This window comes from Ranitomeya imitator, chromosome 8 (assembly GCF_032444005.1).
Source record: "Ranitomeya imitator isolate aRanImi1 chromosome 8, aRanImi1.pri, whole genome shotgun sequence".
Taxonomy (NCBI): domain Eukaryota; kingdom Metazoa; phylum Chordata; class Amphibia; order Anura; family Dendrobatidae; genus Ranitomeya; species Ranitomeya imitator.
Genome location: NC_091289.1, coordinates 124572278 through 124595954, shown reverse-complemented (window position 1 = coordinate 124595954; position 23677 = coordinate 124572278). Strand labels below are relative to the sequence as shown.

The 23677-nt window shown below is 41.5% G+C and overlaps 1 long non-coding RNA gene across 1 annotated transcript in view; it reads right to left on the bottom strand.

Annotated features, from left to right (window-relative positions):
• The window catches only part of LOC138647249 (uncharacterized), a 118274-nt gene that overhangs the window by 57364 nt on the left and 37233 nt on the right, over positions 1-23677 (bottom strand). Inside the window, exon 2 of the long non-coding RNA XR_011314934.1 lies at positions 7390-7439. This is a non-coding gene — a long non-coding RNA (uncharacterized lncRNA). The remainder of the gene's footprint in view (positions 1-7389; positions 7440-23677) is intronic.

Below are 23677 nucleotides of genomic sequence, written 5' to 3'. Positions count from 1 at the left end.
CGCTCCACGACTCAGCACCACCCTACATCTCCTTCCTCATCTCAGTCTACCACCCTACCCGTGCCCCCCGTTCTGCTAATGTCCTAAGGTTAACTTTCTTTATAATCAGAACCTCCCACTCCCATCTCCAAGACTTCTCGCGTGCTGCACCAATTCTTTGGAATGCACTACCCAGGATAATTTGATTAATTCCCAATACTCACAGTTTTAAGCATGCCCTAAAAACACATTTCTTCAGACTGGCCTACCGCCTCAACGCATTAACCTAACTATCCCTGTGTGGCCCATTCATAATTTTCTTCATAACCAGGTTCCTCGTATCATGTTCTCACATGCTTTATGCACTTAATAGCCCTCTGTGTTTGTACTTTTATACATACTGGTTGATAACCGATTCATGCAGCATTACATGAACACCCGATTTCTTACAATATGGCTGGTCCGAACATTGAAAGCAATTGTTACCATCCACCTTTCGTGTCTCCTCTAAATCTTCATAGATTGTAAGCTTGCGAGCAGGGCCCTTATTCCTCTTAGTATCTGTTGTTTATGTGATTATTGTTATTCTGTAATGTCTTTTATTGTCTTTACAAGTCCCCTCTAAAATGTAAAGTGCTGCGGAATATGGTGGCACTATAAAATAAAATTATTATTATTATTGCCTTAGACCTTATCAGAGGCCTCTCATCCAGCCATATCAGACCTCTTGTTTTGCACTGAGGAGGGGCAAACAGCCCGAAAACATGTCTGTAAATTGAGTGTCTGGTTTGGCTTCCTAATTCATGGGTCAAGACTCATAAAAGGGTCGATATTGATTTTTAGGATTGCTACTTTCAATAGGTGGCACTACAGCTCCTGTCCTCTTCCTCTCTAAAGAGGCTATTAGTATATAGCTGAACTAAGAATTACCATACATCCAGCTTTAGGCATTATTTTACAGGTATTGGAAAAAAAATGCCAGCAACATCCTGTCACTGGGGGTCTGACTTGTGACACCTATACCAATCAGCTATAGTTTAAGAAATAGCAGCTGACTGAGGCATGACCACTATTTATTCTTAAAGGGGTGGTCCAAAATACACAATAACATTCATCTAAAATTCCTGTCTAATTAATGCCATAATCTAAACTATTTTCTAATCTACTCAAATTAAATATGTCCTTATCCTCCCTAACTGCACTTCCTTTGTGCTGAAGATTTGTTTAAGAATCCCTGAATGGGATACACACTTTCTCTCCCCAGCTCAGAGCAGCAGTAACGAGCTGGCAAGAAAACACACGTTCAGTGCACGTTGTCAGAATCCTGGGCGGCGTGCAGAAACGAGCCCCGCCCCCACACGTAACATTTTCTGGGGCAGCACTGGTCTCTGCACACCAGGTATTCTGACAGAGTGCACTGACAGTGTGCTCTGCTGCCGACTCATTAAAGCTGATCTGAGTAGATGAGAGCGAACTGTCATTTCTTTGGTTGCTTTATATTAGAATATAATTAACATTATGGCAGCAAATACTGTAGATAGAGATAAAGGATGAAAATTACTTTGTTTTTCGGACCACCTGTTTAATGAGCAGCACTGTGCCATGTAAATGACATTGGTGCACAACAACATTGCTGTTGCACACTTGCAGCACTTTGAAGCTTAAAGGGAACCTGTCTGCAGAGGTTATGTCATTTGATAACTAATATCATGTTAAATAGTTTAACGATACCTTTTTGATAAGCTCTAGTAGTTCTCCAAGATGACTGAAAGCAAAGGTATATTACTGTTATGGATGGCTCTGCAATGGTCTTCTGGGAGGTTCTGCAGTGGTGACTAGCCATGGATGTAATCACATTATCTGTTGTGATAATGCTCACGTGATTAATGGCCAACTTGGTGTGTAAGTTCAGCTTTAGCTGTGCCAAGCGGGCAACAAGTCAAGTAAGAGAGGGGCATGATTACACGCGAGCCTGTGATTGCAGCTGAACATAATCATCAATACAGCACCATCCAGCTGACTGTTGGAGAGTGGTGTCTACTGGTGTTATCACTTTACTATCTCTACTCTAAGAAAGATGCCAATTTCAATATGACATTGCAGAAAATGTAATTACAAGTCATGTAAGACATTCGCATTAGTTTAATAAGTAAAAATCTTCCAGTAAGTTCCAGTTATTCTTATCATTTTACACACTCTGTTTCAGCTTCCGTCTCATCCCAAGTGAAAAACAGAAACTTACATTGAACAGATGAAACAAATATCAGATACGAACCTTACAGGAGATTCAATTTAGAGCAATTTGATTTGATTAAATACTAGCTGAAGAGTCCGGCGTTGCCCAGGCATAGTAACTAACTGTGGTTAGTTATAACCAATTATAATGATTATCCTACATCCCATAGTCCCGTGCCCACCGATCATACATATCCTCCATCCCATAGTCCCGTGCCCATATACCCATCATACACATCCTCCATCCCATAGTCCCTTGCCCATTTACCCATCACACATCCTCCATCCCATAGTTCCATGCCCATGTACAGTTATATGAAAAAGTTTGGGCACCCCTATTAATCTTAAGCTTAATGTTTTATAAAAATTGTTTTTTTTGGCAACAGCTATTTCAGTTTCATACATCTAATAACTGTTGGACACAGTAATGTTTCTGCCTTGAAATGAGTTTTATTGTACTAACAGAAAATGTGAAATCTGCATTCAAATAAAATTTGACAGGTGCATAAGTATGGGCACCCCGCAAGAAAAGTGACATTAATATTTAGTAGATCCTCCGTTTGCAAAAATAACAGCCTATAATCACTTCCTGTAGCTTTTAATGAGTTCCTGGATCCTGGATGAAAGTATTTTTGACCATTCCTCTTTACAAAACAATTCCAGTTCAGTTAAGTTTGATGGTCGCCGAGCATGGACAGCCCTCTTCAAATGATCCCACAGATGTTCAATGATATTCAGGTCTGGGGACTGGGATGGCCATTCCAGAACAGTGTAATTGTTCCTCTGCATGAATGTCTGAGTAGATTTGGAGCGGTGTTTTGGATCATTGTCTTGCTGAAAGATCCATTAACTGCGTAACTTCAACTTTGTCACTGATTCATGAACATTATTGTCAAGAATCTGCTGACACTGAGAGGAATCCATACATCCCTCAACTTTAACAAGATTCCCGATGCAGGTATTGGCCACACAGCCACAAAGCATGATGGAACCTCCAGCAAATTTTACTGTGGGTAGCAAGTGTTTTTCTTGGAATGCTGTGTTTTTTGACCACATGCATAACGCCTTTTTGTATGACCAAACAACTCAATCTTGGTTTCATCAGTCCACAGGACCTTCTTCCAAAAAGAAATTGGCTTCTCCAAATGTGCTTTTGCATACCTCAGCCGACTCTGTTTGTGGCGTGCTTGCAGAAACGGCTTCTTTTGCATCACTCTCCCATACAGCTTCTCCTTGTGCAAAGTGCGTTGTATAGTTGACCGATGCACAGTGACACCATCTGCAGCAAGTTGATGCTGCAGCTCTCTGGAGGTGGTCTGAGGATTGTCCTTGACTGATCTCACCATTCTTCTTCTCTGCCTTTCTGATGTTTTTCTTGGCCTGCCACTTCGGGCCTTAACAAGAACTATACCTGTGTTCTTCCATTTCCTTTCTATGTTCCTCACAGTGGAAATTGACAGGTTAAATCTCTGAGACAGCTTTTTGTATCCTTCCCCTGAACAACTACAGTATGTTCAATAATCTTTGTTTTCAGATCATTAGACAGTTGTTTTGAGGAGCCCATGATGCCACTCTTCAGAGGAGATTCAAACAGGAGAACAACTTGCAAGTGGCCACTTTAAGTAGCTTTTCTCATGATTGCATACACCTGGCTATGAAGTTCAAAGCTCAATGAGGTTAGAAAACCCCAAAAAGTGCTTTAGTAAGTCAGTAAAAAGTAGGTAGGAGTCTTTAAAACAAGAAAATGATAAAGGTGCCCATACTTATGCACCTGTCAAATTTTGTTTGAATGCAGATTGCACATTTTCTGTTAGTACAATAAACCTCATTTCAAGGCAGAAACAGTACTGTGTCCAACAGTTATTAGATATATGAAACTGAAATAGCTGTTGCAAAAAAAACAATTTTTATAAAACATTAAGCTTAAGATTAATAGGGGTGCCCAAACTTTTTCATATAACTGTACTTGTTATGACATCATCTTTGACATTGCAACCATTCTGACATTATTGTCGCCATGGCAACAAGTCAAGTAAGAGAGGGGCATGATTACACACGAGAATTTGATGGCAGCTGAACATAATCATCAATACAGCACCATCCAGCTGACTGTTGGAGAGTGGTGTCTACTGGTGTTATCACTTTACTATCTCTACTCTAAGAAAGATGCCAATTTCAATACGACATAACAGAAAATGTAATTACAAGTCCTGTAAGACATTCGCATTAGTTTAATAAGTAAAAATCTTCCAGTAAGTTCCAGCTACTCTTATCATTTTACACACTCTGTTTCAGCTTCCGTCTCATCCCAAGTGAAAAACAGAAACTTACATTGAACAGATGAAACAAATATCAGATATGAACCTTACAGGAGATTCAATTTAGAGCAATTTGATTTGATTAAATACTAGCTGAAGAGTCCGGCGTTGCCCAGGCATAGTAACTAACTGTGGTTAGTTATAACAAATTATAATGATCATTCTACATCCCATAGTCCCGTGCCCACCCATCACACATATCCTCCATCCCATAGTCCAGTGCCTATATACCCATCATACATAACCTCCATCCCAAAGTCTCGTGCCCATATACCCATCATACACATCCTCCATCCCATAGTCCCGTGCCCATATACCCATCATACACATTCTCCATCCCATAGTCTCATGCCCATATACCCATGCACATCCTCCATCCGACAGTCCCTTGCCCATATACCCATCACACATCCTCCACCCCATAGCTCCGTGCCCATATACCTACCGGTATTATTACATCATCTTTGACATTGCAACCATTCTGACATCATTGTCGCCATGGCAACTTATCATGACATCATCGTCACCATGGCAACCAGTTTGACATAACCGTCACCATTACAGCCTATTATGACATCATCTTCACCATAGCAACCATTATGACATCACCGTCACCATTGCAACTTATTATGACATCATCATCGCCATGGCAACCATTATGACATCATCTTCGCCATGGCAACCTTTATGATATCATCGTCGCCATGGTAACCATTATGAAATCATTGATATACAAATACATACACACATACACTCGTTTTTATATTACAACATACTAGTCCCACAGTTAATCAGACTGTGGTCAAAGAAGTGCTACATAAAAATATTAAAATACCACATATCTTTATAACAAATATTAAAATACATACAACTGTATAAATACACAGACAAGGAGCCTCAAACAAACCAAAAGAAAATGAGGTCAACTGGAGCAAGACAATTTATGAATACACAGGGAATAATTTATATGAATATTGCACATGCTGTGGTGTAAAAAAAAATGACAGTGCGGCTTCTGCCAATAGGCCATAAAGACAGATAGAGTCAATAGAATGTCAATATTCCTGTTATATAATAGCAGAGCAAAACATATAGATTGGGCCAGACCTATCAAAAGTAGATGCATATGATTCAATGCAATCTTGCCAGTAACAAAATGTGGCTAACACGAGACCAGGACCATAGATCTATCATAGTATAAACGCCCTCAATGTTTCATACCATTATATCCATAGAAACATTTAAATTCCAACCACCCTCCACCATGTGCCTATTACCTGGATCTGTGTCACTCTCAAAAGTGCTCTGCCGAGTGGCACATTGTACCTCCTAGCCCCGGTGCGCGTTTCACATGTGCTTCTTCTAGGGGGTGTGTCTATACAGTGAGCATCATACAATTTATGCAGACGTGTGGCCCCTAAGATTTAGGGGCGGGATAATAGGGCATGCGTCATCGGGTAGCCACCCACTCAGTTTGAAACCTGCTGGGAGCTATACGCCCAAAAGTGCCAAGTTCTCATATTTGCCGGTACAAAGGATGGAATCGTGCGGGTGCGTATGTGCTATGAAAGAACAGAACTGCCATAGAGACCCCCGAAAGAAGTCACATACTTTACAATAGGTCTAAAAATAACCGGACCGTCACAACTGCCCATGCAAGTAAAACTGCCCATGCAAGTAATCTCATACACAATGGCAGAGACGCTAGCCTCACCCACTGGACAGCATTGGTCTGTAATGACCGCATGTATCAAGATTGAAAAAAATGCTGTGTGTAGATTAAAACACACGAAACGCGCGTCCGGGCTAGGAGGTACAGCGTGCCACTCGGCAGAGTACTTTTGAGAGCAACACAGATCCAGGTAATAGGCACATGGCGGATCGTGGTTGGAATTTAAATGTTTCTATGGCTATAACGGTATGAAACATTGAGGGCGTTTATACTATGATAGATCTATGGTCCAGGTCTCGTGTTAGCCGTATTATATTACTGGCAAGATTGCATTGAATCATATGCATCTACTTTTGATAGGTCTGGCCCAATCTATATGTTTTGCCCTGGTATTACATAACAGGAATATTGACATTCTATTGATTCTTTATGGCCTATTGGCAGAAGTCTCACTGTCATTTTTCCAACACCACAGCATGTGCAATATTCATATAAATTATTCCCTGTGTATTGATAAATTGTCTTGCCCCAGTTGACCTCATTTTCTATTGGTCTGTTTGAGGCACCTTGTCTATGGTGTATTTATGTATTTGTATGTATTTTAATATTTGTAATAAAGATATGTAGCATTTTAATATTTTTATGTAGCACTTCTTTGACCACAGTCTGATTAACTGTGGGACTAGTATGTTGTAGCATTATGTGAAGTGTTGCCCACTCCCTTGTGGGGAATATGGGCCTGGGTATTATGCTTACTCGTTTTCATGGGTATAGATGAAGAAATCCATAATAGTCCATGGGAATAAGTAAAAGCAGTGAGACAATGGAGTGAGAGAATGGAGAGAGACAATGCAGGAAGTTATCATTGTGAGGTCACTAAAAGAGTTCAAAAGGGGCCTGGAAACCCTGGAAGCCTTGTTACTTACTGTTACTAGATGTCTGGATAGGGGAATACACAAATTTATTCTCATTCCTTATCTTTTAGTTGGTAAGGATTTTTTTCCGAAAATGAAGAAATTTGATTTTTGCCTCATGCCTCAAGTTTTTCTTTGCCTTGTTCTGGATCAACAAAGTAGGCCGGACTGGATGGACCTAAGTCGTTCTTCATCTTTACAAACTATGATGCTAATTTATTGTTTCCAGCTCTAAATAAAATGTGAAATACAGAAAGTGTATAGTGCTCACCTCAAGTAATCTGCCATTGATTGTATTTCAAGTTTTCACCAGAATTTTACCTAGAAAGAGAAACATATTAGTCAGTCAAGCATTTGTAGCACAGGATGGATATTTGTTTCAGACTTTACATTTTCTCAGTTTTTGTGTTTGAAAGCTCAACTCAAGTTAATTACAAATGTCAAGAATAATACTATGGCTCTGTTCACATCTGCTTCTGTCCTTGTCCAGGATGATGTGTTTAGTTTGTATATAACCGTAAAACTCAGCATACAAGGAAAATTAACATGTTGCAGATTTCAAAAACTCACTGGTTAAATTTTGCTTAGTATAAAAAAGCAGTGGGCATGAGATTTGTATAACTCTCATCCACTTTGCGGGAACTGCAAGCGTTTTTGATACAGCAAATATGCGCAGCGTGAAAAACTCACCAAAACCTCATTGAGGGAACCTGCCCTAAAAATGCCTGTCAGTAGTGAGTCTGTTGTTACACTTTAATAAGTAGAAAATTAGTGCTTAATTAGTCAATGGTGACGTGAGGTGTAAAATATATTCAGCTCTTATCAAGCTGTGATGGAAGACCCATAATGATGACTGTGACCAACTCTAATTTTAGGACAACGTTAACTGATGACTGATGCGGACATAATTGTAAAATGACAATTCACTCTTAAAGGATTAATTATCATTGCAAATAAAGTTTATGTACTGTTTGAAGGTATTCTGCATTAATTATTAAGCTATTACAGCATTAAACCACTCATTTTATCAGGAAGAGGCAAAACCTAAGACAGAAACAAAATGAACATATGCCCTGCTATAAGTGAGTGCAGCGCAGTAGTGCATGGTAACAACATAGGGTACTTAGTAAACACCGCTATTAATTTACAAAAGTTTAAAAGCCATCCCACTAGCACCAAGGTGTTCCCAGTCAGTACAGTCCTAACTTCCAGTTTTAAAACATTACAATGTGTCAAAGTGACATTAATGTGAATGAGGGCCAAGCAGGAACGGGGCCCAATTATGGACACCAAGCAATGGGATTCTGGGAAGCTAAATGTCCTGCTCAAAAAAGATGAGGCAACACCGTTGTGTGCACTAAATGCAAAAACCTAAAGGAAAACTGAAAGCAGTGAACTAGAGTATTAGTTGGTATACATGCGTGGTGTAGATGCATGTTCATACTGACCACTAAAGAGACAAAACCAGAGAAAGCTATGGGTCCATGATCTAGGCATTACATTTATAGAACTTCCCATTCTCATATTCAAGATCCTATGGGAATATGTAATAGGTGTAATAGTAACAATATTAACAAAAACCTACAATTAGAAATGTAGTATAGCTCTTTTGATTATCTATGTCGCTTACCCCATGTGCAGGGCAATGCATTAGCTTAGGGTACCGTCACACAGTGGCACTTTTGTCGCTACGACGGTACGATTCGTGACGTTCCAGCGATATCCATACGATATCGCTGTGTCTGACACGAAGCAGCGATCAGGGATCCTGCTGAGAATCGTACGTCGTAGCAGATCGTTTGGAACATTCTTTCGTCGCTGGATCTCCCGCTGTCATCGCTAGATCAGTGTGTGTGACACCGATCTAGCGATGCATTCGCTTGTAACCAGGGTAAACATCGGGTTACTAAGCGCAGGACCGTGCTTAGTAACCCGATGTTTACCCTGGTTACCAGCGTAAATGTAAAAAAAACAAACAGTACATACATACATTCCGGTGTCCGTCAGGTCCCTTGCTGTCTGCTTCCCGCACTCACTGACTGCCGGCCGAAAAGTGAAAGCAGAGCACAGCGGTGATGTCACCGCTGTGCTGTGCTTTCACTTTACGGCCGGCAGTCAGTGAGTGCGGGAAGCAGACGGCAAGGGACAGACACCGGAATGTAAGTATGTAGTGTTTGTTTTTTTTTATGCTGGTAACCAGGGTAAACATCGGGTTACTAAGCGCGGTCCTGCGCTTAGTAACCCGATGTTTACCCTGGTTACCCGGGGACCTCGGCATCGTTGGTTGCTGGAGAGCTGTCTGTGTGACAGCTCTCCAGCGACCACACTACGACGTACCAATGATCACGGCCAGGTCGTATCGCTGGTCGTGATCGTTGGTAAATCGTATAGTGTGACGGTACCCTTAGATATCCATGATTACGATCACTAAACAAATATTTAACTAACTGTCGCTACATGAGTGGGTGTTACCAATGATACCTAAGCTTCTATAGTGCCCTGCACATGGTGTAAGTGACACAGCAAATCAGAAGAACTATAATACATTTCTAATTTGAGGTGTTCCCTAATATTATCATTACACCTACTACATATCGGGGTGGGATCTTGGGAGGTGGGAATACCCTTTAGTCTCTGACAGTGGCATTTAAGGAGTGCAGTTTGGGGGCGCATCGTTCCACATGGCTATGAGACCCTCCATGGTGCAATAGGGGGAGTTGATAGATTGCCATAGTAACCAGGGGCCTGCTGAAGTCTCATATGCCTGCCAGTATGGTGCTGCCTGTATACCCAGACATTGGATGGACTTCATAGGAGACTGTGATTCTTGCTATACACAGTAATACTGAAGTATTGCTGTATGAGAAATCAGACGAACTGTATAAGCGGTCAGCTGAAGTTCCTTAACCCCTTCCCAACATGTGCTGTATATGTACTGTGCTGCGGGAGCTGCATTCTCCCAAACCGCCATACATTTACTGCTTCACAGTCAAGTGGGCACACATTGAGTGCCACAGTGATAAAGCACTGGTGTCAGCTCTGTATGAGAGCTAACACCCTGCAGCAATGCCGACAATCAGTGCTAGCACCAATTGTGGCCGATTAACCTCCCTGATGCCGCTGTCAAGAGTGACAGCGACTTAGATGGACATCGCAGAGGGAGGGAGCTCCCTCTCTGCTCTCATTGTACAATGCGATTGCTTTGTGTCAATAGTCTACATGGTGACCCAAGGTCGAAAGATGGCTGTGGGGTCACCCAATATGGTGGTCTGTAAGCTTGTGCTCAGAGTAGGAGCTGACACAGCTCCTTCCTGCCTGTAATGCACAGATCTAATTCTCTGCAGTGCAAGAGCAGGGAAAGTTGATTTCCCATCCTGGAACAATGTAAACAAGTTAAAAAAAAAAGTTATTAAAATTTGTAAAAAATATATACAAAAAAAACACAAAAATGAAAAAAATATTAATCCAATAAATAAATAAATCGATGTAAAAACAAAAATGAACAAAGAAAAGTAGACATATTTGGTATCGTTGCATTTGGAATGATCCGACCTATAAAACTATCCCACTAGTTAACCCATTCAGTGTACAACATAAAAAATAAATACAAAACAAGGCAAAAAATTATGCTTTGTCATCATACCCCCTGAATAAACAGTGGAATAAAATGTGATGTAAAAGACAAATGTTAATACAAATGGTATCACTGAAAACGTCATCTTGTACTACAAAAAACAAGCTACCATAGAGCTCTGTCAGTGGAAAATTAAAGAAACTATAGCTCTCAGAGTTATAATTATTAAAAATAATTATTTTTTCTATAAAAGTTTTTTTGTGTAAAAGCTCCAAAACATAAAAAAAGATATAAATGTGGTATTGCTGTAATCATGCTGACCAGAAGAATAAAGTTGCCCTATCAATTTTAAAACATATGGGACAGCATAAAAGAAACAATTCCTGAATTGCTGGTGTTTGTTCATTTTGCCTTCCAAAATTCAGAATAGAAAGCGATCAAAAAATGTCATATGACTTAAAATAGTACCAATAAAAACTTTATCTTGTCACGCAAAAAACACATGACCCTGTCAGCTGAAATATGGAAAAATTATAGCTCTCAAAATATGACAATTCCAAAAGCAATAAAAAGTATCTTTTACTGTGTGACAGCAGCCAAGCATAAACTATATAAATCTGGTATCGCTGTAATTGCACCAACCCAAAGAATAAAGTAATGTAATCACTTGTACTGAATGAAGAATGGCATAAAGAATAAATAAGACCAATTCTTCACCTGCTGTTGATTTTTTCATTCTGACTCCCAAAGATTGCAGTATGGCTCGGCTCACATATATCTTGCACTCTATGCTGAACGCTTACGCCGGGGTTTCCATATAAATCTCAAATCTCTGAAATATGTGATTGACAAGGAGCCAATGATGGAAGATTCACTATAATGAGGCAGATAGAGGCACAGTGGACGCCGTCTGAGCTGTGATCCGGCGGTGTCCGTCTTTTTAGGACTGCATAAAAGTGCCATCGGTCATAGTTTTGTGCCCTTCTGAGAAGAAGTACAAGGCTGAATAGAGGCCAGACAGAGTCCAAAGTAACTGCTGCCTTATTATAGTGAGTGGCTCAATCGGAGGTTTCATCTGAATCACGTCACTCATAAATTTAGATGGAAACCTTGTGTGACAGGGTCACTGGTGTCGTACATAAGATTGTTTTCCTGCGTGATGTGAAAGTCATAAGTGATTTCTCCAGCATGATGTGTGCTGAGAGAAATCCAGTCGTTACATGGGCCTGGATTTCATGGTGGATAGGTCAGAGATGGGCGGGATGTCTACCCACCATATCTCCACCTCCAGGGTCTGGCTGCAGGGAGTTAAATGTCCAGACAGTTTTTGTTCTCTGAGTTGTGTGGAGAAAAGAATTCTCCATACTGAAGCTCCTGTGAGAGCTGCCATAGGTGTTGTCCCAGAAGTACTGGGCAAGACTGTGTATGAACTTTTTACTTTCTTTTGAACCAGACAAGCTGTTTTCTGTTACCAGTTTGGGTTCCTGGTTTATGATGCAATAAACCAACAAGAGTCTTTAACCAAACGTGGTCCTGTGTCTTCCTCGAAGAGCAGTTCAGCATGTCACCCCCTCACACCTGATATAAGTGCTCAACATAGACCGCAAATGTGAATCTAAAATGTGAATCTGTAAAATGTTCCCAACAAAAGCTTCAACTCAATCCACAAAAAAGCACCTCAGGTCATTCATCTGTTAATGGAAACATAGGGCTTCCACTTTACTGGTAGTACAATAGCTTTGGGCTCCTTGCCCCAAAAAAGAAATTCAGGACATTCTGTGCTCCCAAATCTAAATGTCCCCTCCATTCTAAGCCCCAGAGTGCGCCTAAATCACATTTAGTGTCTACATGTTTGGCATTTTTATAGCGATGACAGCCCACCTAATTTACAGGTGCGTGTCTCCAGAGGCATGAGCTTGCCACTACAATTTACTGGTGACTACAATGTACTGGGCACTACAACGGTATTTTGCAATTTTCACTCAGCAACATCCACTTCTGGTTTCTGGAAAGCACCCATGTCAAAATCTTCACTATACCTGGGGAACTTCACTGTTTAGGCACATCAAGGGCTCTCCAAAGGCAGCATGGAGTCCGCTAATGATTACAGCAAATTTTGCATTCAAATAGCCAAATGATGCTCCTTCTCTTCTGAGCCCTGCCATGTGTCCAAACATCCATTCCTCACCCCCCACATATGGTTTGCAAGCATGCTCATGAGAAATTTCACAAGAAATCTTGGGGTCTATTTTCTCCTGTTACCCTTGTAAAAATAAAAAAAGGATTACAACTTTAAAATTTGAATTACCTCATATATACATACATACATACATCTACTTGATATTGCTAAGTTTATAAACGTTTCACCTAGCAAAATATAAAATTCAAATTAATTAACATTGTGAAGAGAAAAAAAAATAAAAACTCCAAAACTGAGTTTTTTTGTTGTCAAAATGCCGCAAAATGTCAATCTCTGACAGCTTTTAACACTCGCCGATGTGCACACATGACATTAACTCCTCCCTTGGGCACGCCTGTGACATGATCATGGTTCACAGATGGGTTGTCATGACAGTCAGGGATCAACTGATGACCCCATGCTTGCCATTGCCTTTGGTGGGGCTTCAAAGGAGACCGTGATTTCTGCTCTATGCAACAATGCTGTGGCATTGTTTGTATATAGCACAAGCGATTGGATGATTGCATCTTCAAGTCCTCTAAGGGGGCTAACAAAAGCGGTAAAAAAAAGTTTAAAAAAAATTAATAAAACCTAAAACTTCAAATCACCCCCTTTTCCCCTATTGAGAGTAAAGATATTTTAAAACATGTAAAAAATACACATAAGTGGTATTGGCGCATTCAAAAAAGTCTGATCTATCAAAATATAGCAATTACCCTGATCTGTAAACACCATAAACTGAAAAAAATCAATAACATCAAAATTACGTTGTTGCGGCAGTTCTACAAAAAATGCTGTAAGAAGCGATCAAAAAGTCACATCTATTTGAAAATGGTACTAATAAAAGCTTCATCTCACACCACAAAAAATAAAAAAAATCACACAGCTCCACTGGCTGAAAAAAAATATGTTACGGGTCTTAGAAAATGACAACACAATTTTTTTTGCAAACTCCTGATTTTTTTTCACCACTAAAATAATACAAAAAAAAGGACGCGTTTGGGATCACTGTAATCGTATTACTGAGAAGAATCATATTGCATTTTTACCACGAAATGTACACCATGAAAACAATCCCTTAAAAACAATGTAAAAATTTCAAAGCACTTGGAATTTTCTTCCCGTATTTGAGTACACTATGACATAAAATGAATGGTGTCAAAAAACAAGCCCTCATATACAGTGGGGCAAAAAAGTATTTAGTCAGTCAGCAATAGTGCAAGTTCCACCACTTAAAAAGATGAGAGGCGTCTGTAATTTACATCATAGGTAGACCTCAACTATGGGAGACAAACTGAGAAAAAAAAATCCAGAAAATCACATTGTCTGTTTTTTTAACATTTTATTTGTTAAAAAACAGACAATGTGATTTTCTGGATTTTTTTTTCTCAGTTTGTCTCCCATAGTTGAGGTCTACCTATGATGTAAATTACAGACGCCTCTCATCTTTTTAAGTGGTGGAACTTGCACTATTGCTGACTGACTAAATACTTTTTTGCCCCACTGTATCTATGTGGACTGAAAAAGAAATGAGTTATGACTCTGAAAAGAAGGAGAGGAAAAAACAGAAATGCGAAAATGGAAATTGATTGCGACTTGAAAGCGGTCAAACCCTATATAGGGATCTGAATTTTCAGCTCTGGCAAAAATTAAGAGACCACTGCAAAATGTTCAGTTTGTCTGATTTTTCTCTTTATAGGTAGATTTTTGAGTAAAATGTAAATTGTTCTTTTATTCTATGAACTTCTGACAACATGTCTCTGAATTTCCAAGCAATAAATTTTGTTTTTTTCTGAAAAGGAGAAATGGTCCAAATTAAAACAGTGCTTTCAGACCTAAAATAATGCAAAGAAAACAAGTTCATAATCATTTAGAAACAACAATACTAATGTTTTAACTCAGGAAGAGTTCAGAAATCAAATTTTTTTGTATCAGAATTTTACATCTCTGGAGCTACAGTATATCTGCTGTTATTCTAAATCTGACCTGGCTTGATCCTTCATTTGCCTGTTCTGTAATCCCTCTTGACTTGGATGCCAGTTCAAATTACTTTGCTTTTTACTGACCTGGTATCTGACCTCAGTAATTTCTTGGTCTGCGTTTTTTTGTCTTGAGATTCTATCCTCCATTCTGTCTCTTCAGTCAAAGTCATGGCTTGTCTGATTACTCTTGCCTCAGTCTTGCTCCACCAGCCATCAACTACAGTATACTGCAAATGCAACACTGGTCAACTTGTTATACAGCTTTGGCAAAAATTAAGAGACCACCACATCAAAACCCTGTCATGGGCAGCCCAATCTCCAGACCTGAACCCCATTGAAAACCTCTGGAATGTAATCAAGAGGATGATGGATAGTCACAAGCCATCAAACAAAAAATTCCTTACATTTTTGCGCCAGTAGCAGTGTGAAAGACTGGTGGAAAGCATGCCAAGATTCATGAAAGCTGTGATTAAAAATCATGGTTATTCCACAAAATATTGATTTCTGAACTCTTCCTGATTTAAAACATTAGTATTGTTGTTTCTAAATGATTATGAACTTGTTTTCTTTGCATTATTTGAGGTCTGAAAGCACTGTTTTGTTTTTTTACATTTGGGCCATCTCTCCTTTTCAGAAAAAAAAAAACACAAAATGTATTGCTTTGAAATTCAGAGACATGTTGTCAGAAGTTTATAGAATAAAATAACAATTTACATTTTACTAAAAAATATACATATAAAGAGAAAAATCAGACAAACTGATCATTTTGCAGTGGTCTTTTAATTTTTGCCAGAGCTGTATATTAGTTATTCATAAGGATGGAGGAAGTTTCAGATGGAAAGCTGCAGGATTAACAACCTCAATTGTGGACCAATAAATTTGTAGAAATACGTTGTATGCTGCTTTTAGTGGATGACCAAACCTTGACTCCAGTACCAAATCTTGGCCCACTAGAATGTCTCTTAGTGTCAGATGAGGTCTGTCTACTCTTCAGTTAAATCAAACTCTCTTTGGGTTCAAACCAGATGAGCTTTTATCTGTGATCTTGTGATCTATCGGCTTCTGGAGTCAAAAAACAAACAAAATGAAAATGATACCCAAGATTATGTAAGAATAAAGAAGTTGTGATGAATTCTTGATATTGCTTATTAATTGAAAATTCAGACAAATGAAGACGATCAACCCAGCCATATTGGTGACCAGAGCCATTACACCAAACATATTACAAGAGCAATGACTGAACAAGTTTGGAGTATTTTGTCTCAGGCACAGATTCAGCAGGTGAGAACACATTCCTCATAGTGTCTAACCATTACTGCCTACCAGAAATGTCTTTGCTATGATTTGAAGCATGGTATTTATTCCAGGGTCACAAGTGAGTACTAAATCATGTGACTGATTACTGTAGGACTTTCAGAAGATCTAGATTAAGAGATTGTTTGAGAGTATTATCCTCAACTAAATTTTGAGAACTATGGATCAATTCAGCCAGATATAGAGGATAGAAATCTATACATCCTCATCAAGACTAGGAATCAGTTCAGAAAAAAAAACATAGCGAATCATAACTATACTACATTTCTAACTGGAGGTATTTGATAATATACTTACTACATATTGGGATAGGACCTGGCTGAATGGAATACCCCACTAAAGTTCAGAAATGGACAAAGGAGCTTTTGTAGAGGCTTGAGACTGAGCAGATTTCTAAAGTTGGACACAAGTTCTTAAGGTACCGTCACACTTAGCGACGCTGCAGCGATACCGACAACGATCTGGATCGCTGCAGCGTCGCTGTTTGGTCGCTGGAGAGCTGTCACACAGACAGCTCTCCAGCGACCAACGATGCCGGTAACCAGGGTAAACATCGGGTTACTAAGCGCAGGGCCGCGCTTAGTAACCCGATGTTTACCCTGGTTACCATCGTTAAAGTAAAAAAAACAACCACTACATACTTACCTACCGCTGTCTGTCCCCGGCGCTCAGCTTCTCTGCACTCCTCCTGTACTGGCTGTGAGCGTCGGTCAGCCGGAAAGCAGAGCGGTGACGTCACCGCTCTGCTTTCCGGCCGCTGTGCTCACACAGCCAGTACAGGAGGAGTGCAGAGAAGCTGAGCGCCGGGGACAGACAGCGGTAGGTAAGTATGTAGTGGTTGTTTTTTTTACTTTTACGCTGGTAACCAGGGTAAACATCGGGTTACTAAGCGCGGCCCTGCGCTTAGTAACCCGATGTTTACCCTGGTTACCAGAGAAGACATCGCTGGATCGGTGTCACACACGCCGATTCAGCGATGTCAGCGGGAGATCCAGCGACGAAACAAAGTTCTGGACTTTCTTCCCCGACCAGCGACATCACAGCAGGGGCCTGATCGCTGCTGCCTGTCACACTGGACGATATCACTAGCCAGGACGCTGCAACGTCACGGATCGCTAGCGATATCGTCTAGTGTGACGGTACCTTTAGACCAATTGAACTAGAGTTTGCATATTGTTAGGAAGTTATAAGGGTTAAAATTTGACCAGCGATTTGTCATTTTTACAACGAAATTTCCAAAACCATTTTTTTTAGGGACCACCTCACATTTGAAGTCAGTTTGAGGGTTCTATATGGCTGAAAATACCCAAAAGTGACACCATTCTAAAAACTGCACCCCTCAAGGTACTCAAAACCACATTCAAGAAGTTTATTAACCCTTCAGGTGCTTCACAGCAGCAGAAGCAACATGGAAGGAAAAAATGAACATTTAACTTTTTAATCACAAAAATTATCTTTTAGCAACAATTTTTTTATTTTCCCAATGGTAAAAGGAGAAACTGAACCACGAAAGTTGTTGTGCAATTTGTCCTGAGTACGCTGATACCTCATATGTGGGGGTAAACCACTGTTTGGGCGCACGGCAGGGCTTGGAAGGGAAGGAGCGCCATTTGACTTTTTGAATCAAAAATTGGCTCCACTCTTTAGCGGACACCATGTCACGTTTGGAGAGCCCCCGTGTACCTAAAAATTGGAGCTCCCCCACAAGTGACCCCATTTTGGAAACTAGACGCCCCAAGGAACTTATCTAGATGCATAGTGAGCACTTTGAACCCCCAGGTGCTTCACAAATTGATCCGTAAAAATGAAAAAGTACTTTTCTTTCACCAAAAAATTTTTTAGCCTCAATTTTTTCATTTTCACATGGGCAACAGGATAAAATGGATCCTAAAATGTGTTGGGCAATTTCTCCTGAGTACGCCGATACCTCATATGTGGGGGTAAACCACTGTTTGGGCACATGGTAAGGCTCGGAAGGGAAGGAGCGCCATTTGACTTTTTGAATGAAAAATTATTTCCATCGTTAGCGGACACCATGTCGCGTTTGGAAAGCTCCTGTGTGCCTAAACATTGGAGCTCCCCCACAAGTGACCCCATTTTGGAAACTAGACCCCCCAAGGAACTTATCTAGATGCATATTGAGCACTTTAAACCCCCAGGTGCTTCACAGAAGTTTATAACGCAGAGCCATGAAAATAAAAAATAATTTTTCTTTCCTCAAAAATGATTTTTTAGCCTGGAATTTCCTATTTTGCCAAGGATAATAGGAGAAATTGGACCCCAAGTATTGTTGTCCAGTTTGTCCTGAGTACGCTGATACCCCATATGTGGGGGTAAACCACTGTTTGGGCGCACGGCAGGGCTCGGAAGGGATGGCACGCCATTTGGCTTTTTAAATGGAAAATTAGCTCCAATCATTAGCGGACACCATGTCACGTTTGGAGAGCCCCTGTGTGCCTAAACATTGGAGATCCCCCAGAAATGACCCCATTTTGGAAACTAGACCCCCAAAGGAACTAATCTAGATGTGTTGTGAGGACTTTGAACCCCCAAGTGCATCACAGAAGTTTATAACGCAGAGCCTTGAAAATAAAAAAAAAAAATTATTTTCTCAAAAATGATCTTTTAGCCTGCAATTTTTTATTTTACAAAGGGTAACAGGAGAAATTTGACCCCAAAAGTTGTTGTCCAGTTTCTCCTGAGTACGCTGATACCCCATATGTGGGGGTAAACCACTGTTTGGGCACATGCCGAGGCTCGGAAGTGAAGTAGTGACGTTTTGAAATGCAGACTTTGATGGAATGCTCTGTGGGCGTCACGTTGCGTTTGCAGAGCCCCTGATGTGGCTTAACAGTAGAAACCCCCCACAAGTGACCCCATTTTGGAAACTAGACCCCGAAAGGAACTTATCTAGATGTGTGGTGAGCACTTTGAACCCCCAAGTGCTTCATAGAAGTTTATAATGCAGAGCCGTGAAAATAATAAATACGTTTTCTTTCCTCAAAAATAATTATTTAGCCCAGAATTTTTTATTTTCCCAAGGGTAACAGGAGAAATTTGACCCCAATATTTGTTGTCCAGTTTCTCCTGAGTACGGTGATACCCCATATGTGGGGGTAAACTACTGTTTGGGCACATGCCGGGGCTCGGAATTGAAGTAGTGACGTTTTGAAATGCAGACTTTGATGGAATGCTCTGCGGGCGTCACGTTGCATTTGCAGAGCCCCTGATGTGCCTAAACAGTAGAAACCCCCCACAAGTGATCCCATTTTGGAAACTAGACCCCGAAAGGAACTTATCTAGATGTGTGGTGAGCACTTTGAACCCCCAAGTGCTTCATAGACGTTTGTAATGCAGAGCCGTGAAAATAATAAATACATTTTCTTTCCTCAAAAATAATTATTTAGCCCATAATTTTTTATTTTCCCAAGGGTTACAGGAGAAATTGGACCCCAAAAGTTGTTGTCCAGTTTCTCCTGAGTACGCTGATACCCCATGTGTGGGGGTAAACCACTGTTTGGGCACACGTCGGGGCTCAGAAGGGAAGTAGTGACTTTTGAAATGCAGACTTTGATGGAATGGTCGGCGGGCGTCACATTGCGTTTGCAGAGCCCCTGGTGTGCCTAAACAGTAGAAACCCCCCACAAGTGACCCCATTTTAGAAACTAGACCCCCCAAGGAACTTATCTAGATATGTGGTGAGCACTTTGAACCCCCAAGTGCTTCACAGACGTTTACAACGCAGAGCCGTGAAAATAAAAAATCATTTTTCTTTCCTCAAAAATGATGTTTTAGCAAGCATTTCTTTATTTTCACAAGGGTAACAGGAGAAATTGGACCCCAGTAATTGTTGCGCAGTTTGTCCTGAGTATGCTGGTACCCCATATGTGGGGGTAAACCACTGTTTGGGTGCACGTCGGGGCTCGGAAGTGAGGGAGCACCATTTGACTTTTTGAATACAAGATTGGCTGGAATTAATGGTGGCGCCATGTTGCGTTTGGAGACCCCCTGATGTGCCTAAACAGTGGAAACCCCTCAATTCTAACTCCAACACACCCCTAACCCTTATCCCAACTGTAGCCGTAACCCTAATCACAGCCCTAACCCCAACACACCCGTAACCCCAACACACCCCTAACCCTAACCACAACCCTAATTCCAACCCAACCCTAAGGCTATGTGCCAACGTTGCGGATTCGTATGAGATTTTTCAGCACCATTTTTGAAAAATCCGCGGGTAAAAGGCACTGCGTTTTACCTGCGGATTTACCGCGGATTTCCAGTGTTTTTTGTCCGGATTTCACCTGCGGATTCCTATTGAGGAACAGGTGTAAAACGCTGCGGAATCCGCACAAAGAATTGAAATGCTGCGGAAAATACAACGCAGCGTTCCCGCGCGGTATTTTCCGCACCATGGGCACAGCGGATTTGGCTTTCCATATGTTTACATGGTACTGTAAGCCTGATGGAACTCTGCTGCGGATCTGCAGCGGCCAATCCGCACCGTGTGCACATAGCCTAATTCTAAAGGTATGTGCACACGCTGCGGAAAACGCTGCGGATCCGCAGCAGTTTCCCATGAGTTTACAGTTCAATGCAAACCTATGGGAAACAAAAATCGCTGTACACATGCTGCGGAAAAACTGCACGGAAACGCAGCGGTTTACATTCCGCAGCATGTCATTTCTTTCTGCGGATTCCGCAGCGGTTTTACAACTGCTCAAATAGAAAATCGCTGTTGTAAAACCGCATTGAAATGCGCAGAAAAAACATGGTAAATCCGCAATAAATCCGCAGCGGTTTAGCAGTGCGGATTTATCAAATCCGCAGCGGAAAAATCTGCAGAGGAACAGAATACGTGTGCACATACCGAAACCCTAACCCTACCCCTAACCCTACCCCTAACCCTAACCCTACCCCTACCCCTAACCCTACCCCTACCCCTAATCCTACCCCTAACCCTAACCCTAACCCTAGTTCTTACCCCAACCTTAGTGGGAAAAAAAAAATATTTTTTTTATTGTCCCTACCTATGGGGGTGACAAAGGGGGGGGTCATTTACTTTTTTTTTTTATTTTGATCACTGAGATATAACCTATCTCAGTGATCAAAATTCACTCTGGAACGAATCTGCCGGCCGGCAGATTCGGCGGGCGCACTGCACATGCGCCCGCCATTTTGGAAGATGGCGGCGCCCAGTAAAGAAGACGGACGGTCCCCGGGAGGCCAGGTAAGTATAAGGGGGGGAGATCAGGGCACGGGGGGGGCGTCGGAGCACGGAGGGGGTGGACCGGAACACGGGGGGGTGGATTGGAGCACGGAGTGGGGGATCGCTGTGCGGGTGGGTGGATCGGAGCACGGGGGGGGGAATCGCTGTGCGGGGGGGGGATCGCTGTGCGGGGGGGGATCGGAGTGCGGGGGGGTTTGATTGGAGCACGGGGGGTGTGATTGGAGCACGGGGGGAGCGGGCAGGAGGACGGGGGAGCGGAGCACAGGACCGAGGGGAGCAGACCGCAGATCGGGGGGCTGGGGGGGTGATCGGAGGAGTGGAGTGGGTGCACATTAGTGTGTCCAGCCATGGCCGATGATATTGCAGCATCGGCCATGGCTGGATTGTAATATTTCACCATTTTTTTAGGTGAAATATTACAAATCGCTCTGACTGGCAGTTTCACTTTCAACAGCCAATCAGAGCGATCGTAGCCACGAGGGGGTGAAGCCACCCCCCCTGGGCTAAACTACCACTCCCCCTGTCCCTGCAGATCGGGTGAAATGGGAGTTAACCCTTTCACCCGATCTGCAGGGACGCTATCTTTCCATGACGCATATGCTGCGTCATGGGTCGGAATGGCACCGACTTTCATGACGCAGCGTATGCGTCAAAGGTCGGGAAGGGGTTAAGCTGCAGCAGGGAGCTGATTACATCTGCTGAGCAACTGGTCAGCAGACAGCAAGCCATCCTATTCTCCCTAGCAAGTCAAAGCCACATCAGTATAGGACAGTGCCTGCCCCACCCAGTGATATGGGCAATGCCACTCCCTTCATCACAAGTGTCGCCTGCAGGAGGCACCTGGCAGCAGAGACTGTGATTGCTGGAGGACATCCAGGTAGGGATCTAACACACATTGAGCCTAACATATGAGTTCAATGGGAGAAGCTTAGTGAGATGCTTGGTTACACTGGTCATTAGTTAAGGGTGGTAATAAATGAACTAACGTTTAGCATTAATCTGACAGACTATGTTGGACCTTTGGCACGGTACATGATACAACATGAAAGATAGATTCCCTATGTCAAGTGTCACTCTGATGATTCTCATTTAGCGATTACACAGTGCATCAGTATTATTTTTTTTTCTCATCTGTCAGAAGAACAAGTACATAAAGGGATTTTCCAGAATTAGAAAATCCCTTTATTTTGGCTGAAGTTTGTTTAAAAAAAATAAACTTTGCTTTTCTTCCCCCACCACTGATCTTAATGTCTGCAGTGCTGGCATCACATCAGCATGGCTGTGGACAATCAATCAGCTCATTTATTAGTGAGAGACCCGTCAATCACCTTGAGCAGCTCTGATGATTCATGCTGCCCATGGTTTGGACTGCATAAATCAAGTGACAGGTTTCCTTTAATCATAATCGTAAAGGGAACCGACCAGTAATGTCTACTATTCCAGCGGTGCTTTTCCAAAACCTGTGGGGGGGGGTAAAAGGTGTTTGGTTTATGTAGTCTTAAAATAAAATAGTCATATTGTGCAATTTTGATCACAAGAAGGGTAAGGATAAAATGTTCTTTAGGCCGGGATCACACTTGCGAGAAAATCGCACGAGTCTCGCATCTCAATACCCGGCATTGCCGCCGGCACTCGGACCAGAGCGCTCAGCTGCATAGAAATACATGGTGCATAGAAATACATGCAGCCACACACTCCGGTCCCGAGTATCGGGGGCAGTGCCGGGTGTTGAGATGCGAGACTCGTGTGAGTTTCTCGCAAGTGTGATCCCGGCCATAGTCTGAGAGTATGGTGGGTCTGAGATCAAACTCCCTACTGATGTAGATAAATATAATTAATAGCAAGCGATGAACATAATAATAAGAATTATTTAGAGCCAGCATATTCCGCAGCAATTTACAATTTCGCGGGCAAGGAAACTAAACATTGCAGTGTATATAGTAATATATTTTATATGAATATATAATAGGAAAATAGATGATTAATACCCATAAAAATTATCTAGAGGCAACTTATCATTCCAAACAGGTGAGTGTCAAATAACTGCTAAAAATTCACTGAGTTTTGTCGAAATGTAGAGAGGAGTGTTTGCTGCACAATGTACAAAGATAACATCATTAATTGAAATATAGGATTGCAGGCAAGAAACCATCAAAGCACAGAACACATTTCAATTCTATGAATGAGTATATTTATAAATGAAGGCATCACGCTGTGAAACTTTTGCCTACTTTAAAAGCAGACAGACTGGCATTGAAAATGTTAACTTGTTCAGAACTG